We start from the raw sequence: 19,479 nt of genomic DNA on the forward strand, positions 1-19,479 counted from the left end.
CAAAATTATTACGTCGTTAATCCGTCGTTGCGAGCAACTGAAGAAGATTTCACGCACCGCAACGCCCAAAGAGCCTTTTAAAGCCACTTTAAACGCCAATTTTTGCGCCTTGTGTACGTAAACAGAAATTAAAATAGCGAGCGAAGGGGAAAGCTGGGAGCGAACGAGGGAGGATGCACTATTTACGTTGGGATACCATTCAACCCTTTTCCGAGCGACACGTCCTTTAATCGCGACATTATGCGCAGCGATGCACTCTCTTGAACATCATTTTTTCAACAAATAAACGTCTCCATATATCTTTGTCAGTACATGGACCATTTATTCTGAAAAGGATGTGCATTAATTCCAAATTAAATGATTTGTTCTTTAAAACACTTAAAAGGAAATAAGATTTAAAGTAAAAATATTTTCGACAAGCTTTTTTCTTCCCTACATGCCATATAAAATATTTGATTAATAATTTTCTCCGATAATGCTTGAATCAAAAATAAAATTTACAGAATGAGTTTTTACAGCGGAAAATAATAGCTATAGAAAAAAATCATATATATTTATTCTTAGGAAAAAGCATATAATGTTTATGCTGCGTCACAAAAAATATGTATGCTATAAACTTTATTGTCAAATGAGTGTTTCAAGCGCAAAGAGGAGCCAATGCGAAATGCAAACGCATCATACTCACACATTATCGCATAAGCTTTATAGCCCGGATTGTAAATTTCGCCAGCATCAAAAAAAAAAAAAAAAACAGGGTGCGAAAATGCAACGCGTCGATCCGCTAAAATTTACGACTGGTCTGCTCAAAACGTCGCGCTGTAAAAAAGACGGCGGCACGTTAATTTTACAGCCAAATTTTTTCACAGCCCTCGATCATCGACTGATATCTCGATATCATGCATTGACAACGCGTAGAAACGCAACGTCACGGAAGCAGACCGGATTGTCATAAATTGCGTTTATTTTTATATTTATAAAATTTTTTCGATTTATAAAAATTGTCTCTACACAAAGTTAAAAAAGGTTCAAGAGAAAGACTTGAAAATATTTAAAGAAGAGAAGAAACTTTCTATAATTCTTTGTCGTTTAGATATGTTATTTACTGTACACAATACATATTTATCTACTTTTCAAATGTTCCTCGAAAAATTAATGCTCTCTCGAACCGAATATAAATTTACAGAAACCGCGGGGGAAAAGAATTCCGCGCGAATAAACCGCGTCGTTTTGTCGGAATATTTTTCTGTTTTAATTTTCTCAAAACGTATCTCGAACCGTTCCGAGCCATTTCCGCACGGAAAGTGCGGTGGATATTCTTACTCCGAGCATGCGGCGCACGCCATTCTCCGACCAGCCAACCCCGTTAATTATTTTCCGCGGGCTTCTGTGTACCGCATAAAATGACGGGCAAACTTCGCGATGTTCGTCTCGACGGGAAGGCCACGTGCCGTATGACACGGACGGTAAACTCGATATTCCCGTCTCGGAGGAAACCGCTGCGACTGGCAGCAACAACGGCGACTACGTGTCACTCTTAGCGTCATCGCTGTCGTGGCTTTCTCGAATCTTTCCTCTCAAGGAGATGACTTTTATCAAATAATTAATAAGATACAGCTCTTTGCTGCGATTTACAATTTAATATATATTTTTTTTTTAATTTAAAAAAAAAAGTATATGTGGGGCAAAAGATTTCCGGAAAAATGTTGCAGGTCCAAGTGTTTAACTTGCAAAGTATGACAGATAGGTGGCTGGTAGAGAAACGTTTCGAATCGTCGCGAACAAATCGAGGAATCATAATTTCAGGGCTTTCGAAACCGCTGATCTGTCTCAATGAAGAGGAATCGTTCTTTCCGGGGAACTCCCTATCCTTCCTGAAGTAGAAAGCAGTGCGAAGACAAGAACGAGATTTTTGATGCAACTACGCGATTTTTAAAAACCTTATTAAATTTAATATTATAAAATTGATTCCAAATTATATATACTCAAATTTTCCAATTCTCCTCAAGAGATAAGTATACATTAGGATTAGTTTTACATAACTTTCTCATGACTCAATTATTGTGTCAGTTAACGTAATAAAAAAGAAAATTATATGTGACAAAAAGAAATTAAAAATCTCTTATTTTTTGGTTGTAATATTAGGTTTCAGCATTCAAAATAAGACAATGTTTCAAGCATTGAAGAAAAAAGAGAAAATGAAGAAAATAATTTATTAGAAATGAAAGATCTTAGAAGAAAATAATTTTAATAAAAATACAACTAAAAAGAAAACAGACCAAGTATAGAGTAGATGTGAAATAAACGTAGGAATTTTCATTTCGTTCAAGATATGTAATTTTTCAGTACTGTGCCATAAATGGAGCAACTACGATATAATTCTTCTAGCGCATTACGTCTGACGCAAATCCTCACATTTCACATTTTCACACTTTCTTTCTTAAGATCCGCTATGCTGTCCGATTCTTAATATACGCCCGCATATAAAGTGCATTTTTCGAATTTATATTCAGCTGCCGATTGACATTTGAAAAAGGCAGCGCGGCACTTCAGGTATATATAATTCTATTAATATTAAAAAGAAGAAGAGTTTGAAGGCATGCATAAATTGTCTTGTATAAATTTTCGAATTCTCCTCAGACAATCTTGAAACCCGTGCGGCGCGAATCTTGGAATCCTCGCAATCATATCTCGAGAGTCGTGGATAGATTTCCAAATTTCATTATCAATCCCACGCGTATGATCTTACGACTTCGTGCGACGAATACGCGCGGCGCGTCCGGGAAAATGGAGTCTATCGAAAAGAAGGTATAGGGAGAGAAATACCTCTCTTCGTCCTGCCATACGCACGCCACGGCCTCGTCTCGGCACATCATACCGCTCGACTGCTCCCGCGAATTGATTTCTCTCCATCCCGAAAAGAGTAGAGAAGAGAACCCGTCTCTCGCGGATACTCGCGCGCTGGAAGAGAGAGCGGCGGCGCACGTGACGCAAAAATCCTCCGGACGTGACGCCCACTCGCCATTCTGTATTCCAGTCAGGAATAGATAAGAAGTCCCTCCCCGGGAGCCCCCCGACGCGGTAATAATTATGCAAGGAATATCATAGTGCGCTCGCGCGAACCGTGCGCCGCTCGCATAGCAAGTGGACCACGTTTTCCCGCTAGAGCTGGAGTGACCCCGCAAGTTTTTCCCGAGAATGATTTATCGGGACCAAGGTGGTTCCCGCATCTCTTCTCGTCCGCCCCTCTATTTTCGCGTTCGCACTCGTTAGCTTTGCAAACGTCTTATAATGATGTCAAAATCGCTTTCTTTCTATCCCAGAAGAGTTTGTTCGATTTTTTGTAGACAAATTTATAGACGAATTTATCCGATTTAATCCAATGGGAGAAGCCGCGCACCAGTTGATTAAAATCCATCTCGCTACGTCGCGACACGATATAATTACAAGGTATTAAAAAGGTATTGAAAAAAAGTTAAAATATTCTATAAGAGCGATGATTCGTTACGAGGCGGGGTTTCGCCTTACCCCGACGAAGTGTTGACGACGTCGTCGTCGCGGAAGTTCGAGCTTCGAGGACCGACAACCGATCGCTTGGTGTATCCTTTTCTTTTTTTTTTTGCCTGTGGCAAAGTCATAAATTCTTGCGTCAAACTTCGACCGATAAAGAATTCCTTACGATGTTATCCGCGGAAAATTTCCTTTAACGTGGCGTTGATGCGAGCGCTCGTTCCTTTCGAGGAATTTTAAAGAGCGGAGATTATCGATGAGCTTTTCTTTATGCGAGAGAACTTTCTTATAACAAGTGTAGGTATAGAACAAAATTCGATTGATTTCGAATCGAATCTGAATTATTCGACATAATAAAACTGCGAGACAGAATAAGCTCAATTTGTAGTTTCGAAATTAAATTTGTTGTAACAGTTGTTGTGTGAAAGTTTATTTTAACTCCATTAGCGGCCCCATTTATAACTCTGAGAAAAAGTATAGTTTTTTAAATTTTTCTATAAAAAATAAGGAGTCAGATATAATGAATATCGATGAAGTATAACCCTCCAAATTTGAATTAAAAATTGGAATATCAAAATTAATAATACACGTGACCTTTGTTGTGCAGCTCTCTGGTGCACAAAATTTTAAACGAGCGACATGAAAATAATAGCATTCTACGAATAGAGAAATATCGTTGACATTAAATGGCACGATAAAAGACATTATAAAAAGACTAAATGTCTTTTCAAGCAGACAGGAGGAAACTTAGCACACGTTATTTCGTGGCGACCTGGTCCTCCTCCTTAAAGTTATCCAAACATCTATTTCACGGGAAGTTGCAGCGACAGTCGCGCTGAAGTGGCAGAAATTCTCTCTTCTCTCTCTCTCTCTCGACTAACTTTTATAATAATTTCATCGCGTCTGCATATTCGATGTTCCATCGACAACCCCATATTCCAGCAATGAATTTCTAAGGCGTTGTACAGATATTCGATCTACACAGCGCATGTACAAGTGTCAGTAAATATTTCTCTATACATCCTATTTTATATACACGATAGAGTAGATTTATTGAAAAATAAAAAAGAAATTATAGAAAAACGTATTGGTGTTGTGTGCGCGTGTGTGATATACGATAAGAGCGTTATATCAAAATGCAATTTCATATTCATAATTTACATAGTTGTTTCAAACATATTAAATGTTAATGACAAACTCATTAACTTTGAATTTTTTCCTTCGCAATAACTTTCAAATATATAGTTATGAAGTTATTTATAATTTCAGCAAATTAAACTTCTAGCATATTTATAAATAAGTAATCTTGTTTTTCAAATAACCGCAAATGTGGACCTTGTTATGACAGAGATTTCAGACTTGGTTACGTCAAAATATTTAAAATTAAAATTTGAAAGTTAGGATAAGTGATGAGGGAGAGTGTCCGCGCTAAGGAGAAATTAACTGCATATTCATTAAAGAATTTTCCATTAAAATTTCATGCGCGATGAAAATGGAACGCTCTTTAATATATATTATTTTAATATATATTTGATTGTATGATATAATACACTTATGTAATACACACTACGTTCCATTATATATAAACACACTATGCCAAATGCCAATATAATGCAATTATTATAATAGCTCTCTATTCGAAAAGTTCTAGACAAAAATAATTTGGAAATTCTTGTATTTACAGACTTATACCTTTTTACGTAGAATATAAAATATATATAAAAATTTAAAAAATTAATTTTTTTACATAAAAAAATAGGTAATTCCGATTTGATTTTAGAGTAGTGAAAACTGTATCGTATTAAGGAATTTTCGCCCTTGTCCGGAATCAAGTTGTAAACGTTTACGTTTTCTCCTCGAAAGATAGAGACTTCTCTACTCTGTCACTAACGTGTTTCACGAAGCACTCGTGTGATCCTTTCGTGGATCGAGGTTAACGTGAAGTAAGACGACTCCTGGAGGATAATGTTCGCCATATCGGATTTACTGAGCTGTCGTCGGTACTTACGTTACGCCCGAACATCATTCGTAGCGAGCCGTAAGGCGATTTAGTTACAGCCTCCCTTACTTCATACTTTCCGGACGGATGCTTCGCGATGCTTTTAGGTTCGACACTTCGGTAAAGACATTACGTCGGCGATAATTACTGAAGTTTGTATTCCCGTTGATCCGCTCCGAGCGGACAGAGTTATTTTTGAATATCTTTTAGTCAACTTTTATTGCACAATCTTCTCGGATATTTAATCAAGAATTAAATATCTTATTTGGTCACAATTGCTAAATAGTAAATCAAATTTTTAAGGAATTTGTGAGGTATTAATGAAAAACGTACATATATATAATAAAAGAAAAAAATTGATGTGAATTTAAAGTTAAAAACGGAGCATCTTTTATATATCATTTATAGATATCATCTATATTTTATTAATAGTGGTGTTATTAATATTGAATTTCTTTATAGTCATCATATGTTCTGAATCATAAATATATGTATGTATATATTTATATAATATTTTTGTTTACAAAAAAATATATTTAAAAAATGGCTCTTTTTATGGGCGACATTATGCAAAATTTATAACATTATCTGTCGCAAAAATTGTTCTCAAATTTTTTAGTCATTATCATACATTATTTACTAATTTTATTATATATAAAAAATATATAAAGTGTTGATTTTGTGGTAAACAATTAGAAATTCAAGAATTAAGAAATGTACAATCGTAATTCGCTTTAAATATAGTACGCGATCTTCAATTTCTCGAAGGATAAGAAAGGTTTGCATGAGAGAGAGAAAGCCGATATTCAGTGCCAACTTTGGGCAACTTTCTGGAGAGCAAAGTTTTCCATTGTTATGCCGATTTCTAACTTTTCTCCAATGAGAAAGTAATATAGAATCATGGGAAACTTTTCCGTTTACATTGCGTGTAGCAGTAAACGGAAAACGGACGTGCAAATAAGACGAAAACTGAAAAAAAAATCTCATTGTATATAATGCTTTGCCACAGATAAAAAAAATCCAAGATCAATATTTGATAATTTTAAGAGTGTCGAATTAAAAAAAAAAACACATTATTTTCTGCCTAAATATCGAGTATGATCGATAAGACTTAATTCTCTATCTAAGGATATGATCTATCAATCCTTTCTTTTTTTTAAATCATGTTTATACATCTTCATATACTACTACAATTGTTCATTCACATAAACTACGAATATATGCGTGCGAACTCAAACTATGTCTTGTTTTATTTTATCTTATCGAACTTTACCGCGCAAAAAAAAACAACTTTTCCTTCTCGTAAATCTCGCGAGAGACTTCTTCACTTTAGTCAATCTCTTTCAAATTTTCCATTCTCCATCAAATATTACATCTCTGCTTTACTCTTGTACAAAAACGAACCATTAAAAATTGTTTATTTTTAGATTTAACAGTTATTATATGTACATTTTGAATTTGTTATAAATCAAAATATATGTTCAAATTCTATACATCGCTGTTATGATTTTCGATTAAAACGTGAGATATCAGTGTCAGTTAAGCTTTGCAGTTTATTCCGCTTTGTCATTTTGCAGCCGATTTCGAGCCCAATGTTTCTGCAGGATTTATGATAATACCAAAAATAGTGTTGTTTTGTTATCGTCTGTTTATTTAAGAGATTTATCCTTGTAAAGTGTAGGCCAAATCTTGATTATATATATATAAGTTCAGCAATATTAGTGATTACATTCATCGGTTTCTTAGTTAGACAATAGAATAATAAATATTATTATAAATACTAAATATTATAATTAACCAAAATTTAAACCAAATTATGTGTTCACAAATATTTTTAACTTTCAGAAATGATAAAAAAAGTATTTCAAATTTTACATGTTTAAAATTATAAAAAGTATAAAAATAAATTATTATCTCTCTTGATTGTCTCGATATCAAAAATATTTTCTCAAAAATAAAATTTCTAAAAGTATCTTCGATAACAATGCTACAAATATATGACATTTAAACAAAACCATTGCGAAAAGTATCTATATAGAATCGGGGAATGGAACAACGTCACTCAATTGTCCAGATAAGATAATAAATCTTCTCTGAAATAGTCTATTAAAAACATTCTCATATAATAGCAAAAATAAAATCCTTTTACGATCGGCCAGCGAATACACGAACCGACCAACGTCCCTAGGCTTTGATATTAAATTTGGATCCTGCCAGGTGGCTAAAGCCTCAAAATCCCGGCGTGGCCGGTAACATGGTATACCCGGTGTCGAGCGGTGATGGGTGGGCGCGAATTAGCACGATTAAGATGCTATCGTATCCGAATGGACAGGGGAAAGCCTGGGAAAGGATTCGCCGGGGCATGAAGAGAGGATGGCCGTACCGGAGGGTGGTGGCCCGACCTCAAAGTAACTGGCAAGTGGAACGCTCGCGGTTGTATAGTCTCGCACGAGATATATCTATGGGACGGCAGTGGTGATAGTGGTGGTGACGATGATGGTGTATACGGGACATGAGCGTGTTGCTCCGGATTACGGGGAATAGGGAGACGGGGTGGACCCCTGGCTGGGCTCTCCTGATGCTGAGTTACGTTCTACCCTATATCCCCCGAAGCTATTACACACGCTGCACGTCCCCATAAATACGATGCCCGGAATCGTCCCCGATACTCCGGTCAGCGCCGTTGAGACGCGTCCGTCAAAGTACCACCTCTGATTTCGCGCTCGATAATGGATATCGGCTTTGACCGAATGGACCAACCTATCGTAATCTAACGACGCGAGAACTGTAATCGGCGATGACGAATCATGAACAATCAATTGGCAATTTTCGAGATTGATTTTATGTAGGACACGATTGTTGCACTAGCAAATTACTTTTAGGCTGACTAAGCACATATTTCATTCATTGTCTCTCTTTCCTCTTCCTCCTCTTTCGCTTTACACTTATTATAATTATTATATTAAAATATAAATAATAAATATTCAAAGAGTAAAGCAATTCTTGATGATGAATGACCGAATGGACCGATCTATCGTAATCTAACGACGCGAGAACTGTAATCGGCGATGACGAATCATGAACAATCAATTGGCAATTTTCGAGATTGATTTTATGTAGGACACGATTGTTGCACTAGCAAATTACTTTTAAGCTGACTAAGCACATATTTCATTCATTGTCTCTCTTTCCTCTTCCTCCTCTTTCGCTTTACACTTATTATAATTATTATATTAAAATATAAATAATAAATATTCAAAGAGTAAAGCAATTCTTGATGATGAATGACCGAATGGATCGTAATCTAACGACGCGAGAACTGTAATCGGCGATGACGAATCATGAACGATCAATTGGCAATTTTCGAGATTGATTTTATGTAGGACACGATTGTTGCACTAGCAAATTACTTTTAGGCTATAACTAAGCACTTATTTACACTTATTATAGTTATTATGAAGAATAAATTATGAAGCAGATATTTCTTGTGTTATAATATAAAATCTCAAATGTATCGAGAGAGCATATTTTGCTTTTAATAATTATCAACGCGAATTCAATATTAAGCATTTCAATGTGTAATTACTGGCATAATATTTGCCGTGCTTATACGCTTTTGAAAGTTGCGGATGATCCAAATATCCGAATTACGGTCGCAGTATAATTGCTGCAGTTATCGTAATAGTATTAATCAGATGAAAATTTGAAATCGAATTGTGTGATCTAGCTATTTTACAGTAGAGATCCAGTATAAAATTAAAAAAATAAAAACTTTGAATCTATGTTAAGAGATCATATATATATATTTTTTTTTACACAGTTATTACTATAAATTTTATTATAATTACTTTGGAGAGAATAAAATACTTTTCTCTTATCTATATTTAATTAGAGAGAGAGAGGATGAGAAATATAAGAAATGAGAAAAATACTTGTTAAAACTTCTTTAAATACTGCAAGACTTTTCTTCATTTCATACCGATTATTCCGAGCCAAAGGAAATATAAATAAATTCCACATTTTTGGAAAAGTATTTTTGCATACGCGAAAGTTGCTTTGTTCGTTATAACGTTATCGGTCGCCTAGCTTCGCACAAAAGTCTGCGGAACATATTCAGACGTATTCAAATGAAAGGGTTATCTTGGGCCATGCTCGAGAGCATAGGTCCATCGAAGTCAAAAGGTTGCGATGTCCGAACACAATGCCAGAGTGGCAGTAGCGTTATCGATAGCATTGTTAGGTTTTGTATTTGTCGTTATCGTCGACGTGTTCGAAAAGGACCATACGATAGGAACGACCGGCAAACGCGACCACGTGCTCGTTAGTTAACGTGCATGTCGGTGAACTTCAATTAGAACGGCGGAGTTTCTCGTCGGATATGGATGCGCGCGTAAACTTATCGAAACTCCTTCAATAGTGCCCAATTGATACATGTACCAATGCATGTATGTATGTACATATGTATATATGTATACATATATAATTGCAAATTCTTTGCAAATTCAACAAATTTTACAACAAACTTGGTTTTTTAATTAAAATGTCAGCTTGTATAAAACTTCGGCATTTTATAAGGTTCAATTTTTGTAAAAAATTAATTTTGTACCAAAAATTTGCAACATACGCGTACATTAGATTATCATTTTAATTTATATCTCAAAATAAGAATCATTTTTTGTTCCATTTAAAAGATTTTTGCTTGCGATTTCCAAACATTCAGCCTGATAAGCAAATTCTATTACATTCGTACCAAAATCAAAACATGAATTAAAACATTTTAGGGGGAAACTGTACGTGTTTCAAATTGTACACTTTCGAATTACACGATAAAATTATAGTAATAAAAAAATAATATTATAATAGATAGATACCCTGGGATTCAAACTATACGCTTTTGCGTTACGCGGTCCACGTTTTTTTTATTTGACCAATGAATAGATAAGCCCTGAAAATCGAGAGAAAATCGAGCGTGAGTGCATAATCTCTCGTGCAATCAAGCAAATCTATAATATTATTATATCGCAACGAACGCGCAGCTACTCGACGAAATTTAATTTCGAATAATAATCTGCGGTCGCATATGACGGAAAAGTGCGAGAATATTACTGATATTACATTTTCAACCAAAATTTCATTCCGGTAATAACATCGCAATTGCCAATGGAAAAGTGAGAATGTTATTGATACTGTCGTTGGAATTTAATTTGGACAATAATCCGGTGATTATGACGTACGGCTGAAATATATGATTAATATTAAAAAGCCAATAACGCGATTACTATCACGAGAAATTCAACGTCATCTAGTGGTATTTTATTACACGTTCATTATCAACGTTATAATTATTATTGATATTATGTTTTAGTTTACTTTCAATGTATTACGATAAAAATATACGTTTATAATTCCACGTAGTAATTTATACATAAATGAAATTGTATTCTCTCAAACAAGATATATTCGCATGTACTTCTATTTATTCCACAATTTTGCAACTTTTTTTTTACATTTTACATAAAATATTTTAAAAATTTTTAAAAAGAGAGAATGCGTGTGCGTTTGTGTATATCAACATATCTTGTTTTATAAAAGGTTCAAGGCTTTGATCATTTAATTTTACGATTATTTTTCCAAGGCTCATAAAAAGCGATATATATTTCACTGTATAATAAATCGGAGATATTCAATCACGCATCGCTATTACACACCGTCGAGCAGCTCGAATACGCGCGAAATTGATGAAAATTCGCGGCGCGAAATCGTATTTCGGTTAAAACGTATCGGCCCTTGCGCGCGCTGTAAATATGCGTGATATCGGTAATTATTTCATTCTATCTCTCCCTTCGTCGACCGAAAATCCGTTGTAGTTAATGCAGACAATAAAAGCAGTTCGGTTCGATCGCCGCAATAATATTGCGGCTCGAAAACGTGTCGACCAAACTCAATTTGCTGACAGTTCGTCGACCAGTGTCCTGTCGTCCTCTATAGGTATCATAATTTTTGTCAATTTTTGTCAATTTTATCGATAAATTTTGCACATAAAATATTTTGAAATTGTCAAAACACTTCTTTGACTACAGGTAAAACGAAAAAATAGGATTAAATCAATAAATAATCAATTATATCTGCCCAAAGCATGTAATATTATATGTTAACATTTTTGTATTAAGATTATACAATTATAAAGAATATTGATTCCCTCCCTCCTTCTCTCTCTCTCTCCCTTTTTCTTCCTTTCTCTTTCTCAAATTTTAATTTAAAAAAATCCAACTTTGATGGAGAACTTCACAGATTATAATTCAGAAGATTATTGTACATATATTGCCAATAATTTGATAAATTGTATTTTCTACAATAACGCGAGATCCGAGAGTACTAATTAACTAAATAGAAAACCACTAAAATTTCTATTTGGCCAGCATGCTCTCGTAGTATTATTGAACTCGTCGGTACTTGAGCGAAATTTCACTCGGCCGAGATAACCATTAATTTTGTGCGCATATTAAATATGTGCGGGGCGTACTCCAGTCTTTACATTATCCACTCAGTTATACCATAACTGCGAGTACATGTCCGACCAATTTAACTAATCTTGTAATTTTATAACAATCCGATTATAAATATTTGAAAAATGATTTGTACAAATCTAAGAACAATTATCATTTCTCCTAACACTGAAGAAAAATACACTGAAAAAATAGAATAAAATGTCGTAAAAAATATTATATTATAACTACTGTATATAAAATATTATATATCAATATTATTAATTTATATTATATAACATATATATATGTGTGTGAGTGTAAAATATATATATTATATAAAATGCTATACTTTAGTGGACAAAATATTGCATAAGGCGTAAATCGATTTCTGTAAAGTATCTTTCTCTAACTTTAAAATATAGAAAAATTTCCACAGTTGTAAAAAACGTTTCTTACATACAAAATACAAATATATGTGTAAGGCACATTTAAAAGTAAATATTTTTGACGATGATTGTGCGCATAAATAATTATTTACGCGAATAATTAAGAATGAGTTTTCGATCTCTAATAATGTGAAACTATTGTAATTTCCTATTCCATATACTGTATCAAATATTCGTGATCTAATATCCTTTCTCTTTGATTTAGAGGACGGGAGGGAGAAATTCATAGTTCATAATATATATCTATCCCTATTAAGGGCGTTTGCCCGCCATCGTAACGGATAACACGTGGGCTCGTTGAAGCACACGGCCGAACTTTCCGCGCGAATATCGAAGATATTCACTATTCAGACCCCACTCGAACGGTCAAGTAGTATACCACTCGGATTCGCGCGCCGAGTGGAGTGGGCGGATTTCCGACCGGCGTGGGGTTTAAACTGTCTGCGAAGTTAGCCCTCGCTCCCTTTTCCAACCCTTCGGCGCTCTTTATCGTCGATTCCACTAGCATCGCTTTCATCCCTTCTCATGTGGAAAATGTGTAGGTACACGCATTTGGCCAAAGTCTATGTGTGCGCGTGCGTGTATGCTTCATTGTGAATGTATATGTGCGCAAGTCAGCTATCAAAGGCGAAATTTATCCTGGCTTGTGTATCGAATTGTGGTGAGGTGCTTGTACAGTGTTTAGGCGTATGTTCAAATTGGATAACCCACAAAGTATCGAGATGAGAGGAACGAATGCGATTACCGTTGATATTTTCGAAAGTTCTCTCTCTCTCTCTCTCTCGCACGCAATTACTTCATTTATTACGTCGATGCACGCGCGAGTCTATCTATTATTCACGTAGTTGTATCATTATTTGACAATCACGATTTTTCTTATATACACAAAATTTGGAATTGATAGAGCTTATGATATCACGTCCTAGTCTCCTATTATTGAGTAATTTCGTAGTGTGTAATATGAGTTACCATTAACACGCCTGTAACGAGCAAGCAAGCGTGCGTACTTTGCGATAACGCATATGCTACAGCTAGATCCCATCAATATGACCGGCGGCGATACATCGATTATGCGAATTCGCAAATTGCGAGTATGTATTGCGCGCGCACGTTTGCTCTCTCTCTCTCTCTCTCTCTCCATCTTTCTCTCTTGCCTTATTAAACCCTTGAAATTTCGTAGCGCGCAAGCTTGATGTAATATCTCGTTTTTCTCGGACCGACAAAACAGCCTTTCATTGACAGCGCGATGATTTGCCGCTCGATAACTAATTAGTCAAGAGCGAGATTTTTAACCTGTCGCAACTGACGCGAAAGATTTCTCATTAGAACGGAAGGTACACACTCCCAACGTTTCAAATAATATCCAAATCCTGCTCCGCAGTGCAGATCGAGGTGCTTACGTTCTGAACTTACCTATTATCCCCTAGAAGTGACCCGTTAGCCGCTTACTAGCAAGTTATCCGCTTCCCAAGCTGATTTAGGCATGCGTTCTGAATTTCGCGTCCCGCTTGTCGCTAAAAGTCTTTTCTGCTCATGCTGATCTGCGAAAACAAAAATGATTCTATAATTTATTACGCAAAATTCATATAGTCATTATTAATAGCTATTTAATTAACGCAAAATAATAAAAATTGTCAAACGAATTGTTAAGAATGGTTTTAGTTAATAATGATATTCATTCGCAGCAAATCTAATGTAAAATATATGTTCCAGACTTTCTTCACTGTCTGTTCTTTTATGTAGGATTTTACATTTTAATTTAACTTTGACAATTTTATGCAAAAATATTATATTATATTTCTATAATATATAATATAACTCTCTGCAATATTTCATAATATTCTATATGAATCGAGCGAGAACAATAATAAGAAAAAGCTCCCATTCATTTTCGAGAGAACGAATTATTCTTTCATGCGACCTAAAATCTCGTAATGCACGCAGCGGCAAAAATGAAGTACGGCGTTCTTTAATAATTACGAACGTGCAGAGTCCGTCGCGAGAGCGCGGAACCTCAATCCGCTGACGAAAAATTTAATCCGAAAATTTCGGTTCCTCCTTGGTATTTAGGTCGGGCTGCACTTTTACCGTACATCCAATATTTTCGAACGCGTGATGCGCGTGCAACGCGCGTGCACGCAGAGCGTTGCATGGATCTCGCCATTGAAAGTTTTGCATTTCAAACTACGGTAAAGCTTTGCGGTCTATCTACCTAAAATTGCGAGCGACTGTCGATAGTATGATTTAATCATTTCGAGAAACATTTCTAATCCTCAAGTACTCTGTACGAAAGAAATAGTTCTATGAAGATGTATAGAACGAAGTATTATTTCTTCATAGAAATGAAAAATAAAATCAGAAAGAAATATTTTTATCGGCTCTCAATATTAAGAATATAAATGTGATGTTTTTTTAAATCGGCCAACAGAGCCAAAGCACGAAAAATTAATTATTCGGAACTGTATCTCTTACCTTAGTGATCTCAAACCAAGAGATACAGTTCCGAATAATTAATTTTTCGTGCTTTGGCTCTGTTGGCCGATTAAAAAAACATCATATTTATATTCTGAAAAATAAAATTTAACAATTTCTGTACTATACAAATACTGTGTAATAGAACATTATTAATCAAAGAAAGAATATTTAAAAAATGTATTTATCGTATTCTCTCTCAATTTTGCAAATACTTAATACTTCGTTCTCGAATATAATTTATATAATGAGTTCCAAATATCTTAAATGCTAGCTCGCAAATCTCTGACAAAGTACACTTTTCTAATTTAAGCACTATTACATTTAAGAAATAAAAAGAAAAAAACAGTTTAGTTGATTTACATCAATCGCAGAGCTCGATGTTTTTTCCTCGCATGCAGACTATCGGACTCATAAATCTTGAACTCGTGGTAAACGGAAGTATCAGTACGTAACAGAATGCATCCGAAAAAGCATGCAGATGCACATGTGGCGAACCCTTTACATATTTAAAGTCGCTACGCGATAGCCTTTAATGCTTAGATACGAATTAGGGATGGCGATCGCCTCGGTATTCGTAACTACATCTATAAACTCGGAGTGTCCCAAACCGTAGAGAGCTGCCTCGTCGTTTTATCTCTCCCTCTCTCTCTTTCTCAATCTCATACTATCTCTCGTTCGCGGGGAGAGCCAGGGTTTTCCGGGGATTAACCTTACCCGCGACTCCGCGCCAGTAATTTCCAATTCGACTACCCGACCTGATCTCTGTGTTAATTAAACCCCTCCTCACCGGCTGTGTTGCTATCGATAGTTTCTCCTCTTTCTCTCTCTCTTCCTCTCTCTCTCTCTCACTCTATCTATCTATCTTTTAGTTATGTGAAGCTAAAAAGTTGGTAATCGGATATAGTTGATTTCGAGCAGCTTGAGTCTATTGACAAATATTCGCGTATATGTGACGCTTTTTTGAATTGCGATAACAACATTTATTCTGATAAATGCAACATCGCTCCTTTTTAAATGTATAGGATTTTATTCTACACAAGAAAAATATCTCCGAATTAAATTACGTATAATGTTTACATCATTGTGAATCCATCGATGAATAGATGATTGATACATTTCATATATTCAATAACAAGAAATTTCTAACGGGTTATAATTAATTTGGGATTACTTAGTTTAATCGGATTGACACCATTAACTGTTATTTCCTATTCCCTTTCTGTGGTTTCAACAATAGAATCGGCTGCAAATATAAAGAGAATGCTTAATTAACTGTGCTTAACCGGGAGCAGATGTTAGTACAATCGTTTATTTGATTGTCAAAAATATAAAACAACTAATTATTTAAAATCAGAAGATACGCATCCTGACAGACAGAGGTAATTTTGAGCTGCTTACATTTAATTACACTGACAATGAGCGTCTTTAACTGTGCTTCTAATCATATATGTAAGAGCAAAAAAGTTACATATGAAAAAAATGATCACTGTGTACGTTATATATATTTAATAATTTAAAGTTAACAATTACGAAACATTTATAAACACCATATTTTAAGACAATTAACTGTTCTATTTTCGAGATATTAGTTGTTTGATTGACATTCGTTGTTTTATTCTCTATAGATAGTATCTATAGTAAAATATTTATTATCATCAATGTCTTCATGTCTGTTAAGTTCGCATTACTCGTTATAATTAAGCGTCGCGTTGCGAATAAATTCCTACCGTTACCACGGGATGCGTGTTACAGTAACCGTAGAAATTTCCGGTGGAAACGATCCCTATCTCAGGACAGCCATGCCGTAGCGCTGCCCCGTAAAACCATTCAATTATCTCTAACCAATTTTCCTCGTACGACTCTTGATATGGCTTTATGCTTGGTGATCATATTAAGATGTACGGCAAAAGGCATTCCCTGCATATTCTCATGAGATAAAAACGACCGTTTCGCATCCTCTTTTTCTTCCTACTGCCTCTTACTTGTCCTCTTTTTTAACTTTTATTTCTCCTCTCTTTCTCATTACTTCTAACTCTATTTCTATTGTATAATTCCTTCACTTATTCTGTGCAACGTATTTCTCTCTTGCTGTCTTTCTGTTTTAAAGCTTTGCTATAGAAAAAAAATTTCTAATAATTTCTACCATTTAATTTTATGCGATTAATTTTCGCACAGGTTTGAAATAGACAGCTTTGTCCGGCTAGCTGTTCGCTTTATTACACCGCGTTTTTATCCCTTTTTCTTGTTAGAGATCCATAGTCAAGCGAGTGGATTTCCATTCTTTCGCCGTTACATTCCGCTCCGCTTTTATCCGCGAATTTTGCTTGCTGCTTTTTTCACCATATTTTTACTCGTCGCATTACTTATCCTTTATTGCGCATTCGCATTTCACATTTAGCGCTAAATATGGACGGCTACCCCAATTTTACTGATGCAATACAAAAAATATGTTCGAAGATTAAAAGTCCGATAACTGCGTACATAATATGAAATGCACTGTGTATTTCCGTAAATTTTCACATCTGTATCATTATCCGTTCTTAATTTTCTTATACCTTTACCCTTCTTAATTATCCAGCCTGTAACATATTTTTTTTTCAGCAACATTCTGTGTTCTACGTTTCAGTTTCGTTCTTCAACGTCACCCTCTCTGGATCCTTTGATATGTCATTCCCGCCTCACCGAAATTCTTACCGCCATTTTCTTGCCCGTCGGCGCATCTTCAATTTTTCATTTCTCGATCGAACGCTTTTTCGTTTCCTGACATTTGCGTTACTCCTCGACCGTTACTCCTTCTTTTATTTCCCAAGCTCTCGTCGATTCGTCTCTTCATCCGATTCCATAGGTTGATAGTTCACAATCGCACCGTTGCACGCGAGTCCATTCTCTCACTTTGTCGCCTTTTTATCTGTTTAGTAGCAAAATCTCTTAGCGGTAAAAGAATAGAAAACAGATACTATATATTTCTATCTACTAATTTTGATCTTTCTTTTGTAATGCATTGAGTGCCAAGAATGCAGATAAAAAAAGTTAGAATAGAAACAAACTAAAATATTCTCTATATTTTATATTTAATATTTGCAAATAATTAGTTATTGTGCGTAAGTTGTAAATAAATATTATTTCTTTTTTATAGCGAGAGAAAGAGAGAAAGAGTTAAAAGATTTTTCACGACATTTGTTACGTTTATGTGCGTTCTATCATTTCATTGGAATTCTCTTTTAACTGCCGCTAATGTAATATTCTGAAATGTCTGAGACGAAAGACCAAACGTTCCAAGAATACATTTTACGATACACGAAAGTGCATTTTCCTGCAAATAAAAGCGGTTGATACTTCAACAAGATTGCTTCGCTTCTCATAACGTTATTATTGCTATTCAACCAGACAATCTATAATAAAATAATCAAAATATTAAACCGCATTACAATGAGAAAATAACAATTGATAAGATAATAATAACTGTATAAATGCTGAATTGCTATAATTGTATAGCATTTATTCTATATAATTTATTAGCAAAAATTTATTATTTAAATATCCAGTAAAAATGTAAGTATAGGTACATTATACACAAATTGTATTTGTAGAATACACATTTAACAATTTGATTGTTATGCATAAAATATTAGTATACAGCGACACTCATAAATTTAAGCTGTTCTTTTAATTATTAATTATTATTCTATTATTCTATTATATACAAAAGTTGTGAAAGATTTATTATAATTGTTTTTATAAATAATAATTTTCAAATAATTTTTATTTAATTAAATGTATCAGTCTTCTGAGAACACTTCTCAGAAATATTTCCTTTATTTCTCAAAATAAAATTTCTAAAAATGCATCTATAATCAATTTTATTTTACATTTGACTGCTAGTTTTAAATCGATAGCATTTTAATTTTTTAAAGACACTATTTTTAGAGATTCTCTTTAAATTAATACACATATCAAGACCTAATCGACAGAAATCAACAAAGAAATGAGATGAGTCTTAAAGAACCGTTGTGTGCCACGACGTCAATTTTCTACAAATTTATTGCCGCTCGTAAAATTAAAAATCACGTGCGCGCGAGAGAATGGAATAGGTTGCGGCTATTACTCACATGGTAGCACGTACGCACAGCTGATTCATTCACGTTTGTACGAGCAGAAGCGTGCGATGGGCGCACAAGTCACGCGAATCGTGCGACCCGACGACAAACGGTTGACAAGCGCAGTCACGTGAGTCTATGGACACAGACACGTGTGGCACGTGAGTCATGTAACGCGACTGAACCACTTGCTGTGTGCCACGAACTTTGCCGTACCGATGTCCATACTGGTCAGCAAAAATAGCACGTTGCGAACAAACTTTACTTTCTTTTCTGAATTTATTAATAATATTTTAGTATATTAATTATATATAAATATATATATATATATATATCAAAATCTAATTATATATGAAAATATAAATAATATACATATATATGTATAAATCTCTTTAAAATTATATATATTATATAAAAATATAAATATATAAATCTCTTTTAAATAAATAGTTACTAATTTATTAGCT

General features: G+C 34.6%; 1 protein-coding gene across 3 annotated transcripts in view; it reads right to left on the reverse strand.

Moving 5' to 3' along the window:
• The window catches only part of DIP-lambda (Dpr-interacting protein lambda), a 205,733-nt gene that overhangs the window by 47,936 nt on the left and 138,318 nt on the right, over positions 1–19,479 (reverse strand). For all 3 annotated transcript variants that reach the window (XM_029320710.2, XM_029320709.2, XM_085485968.1), the window contains one exon: positions 13,854–13,981. The gene's annotated coding sequence lies outside the window, so the exon portion shown is untranslated. The remainder of the gene's footprint in view (positions 1–13,853; positions 13,982–19,479) is intronic.

This window comes from Nylanderia fulva, unplaced genomic scaffold (genome assembly GCF_048542155.1).
Source record: "Nylanderia fulva isolate GAGA-0341 unplaced genomic scaffold, ASM4854215v1 Scaffold4, whole genome shotgun sequence".
NCBI lineage: Eukaryota > Metazoa > Arthropoda > Insecta > Hymenoptera > Formicidae > Nylanderia > Nylanderia fulva.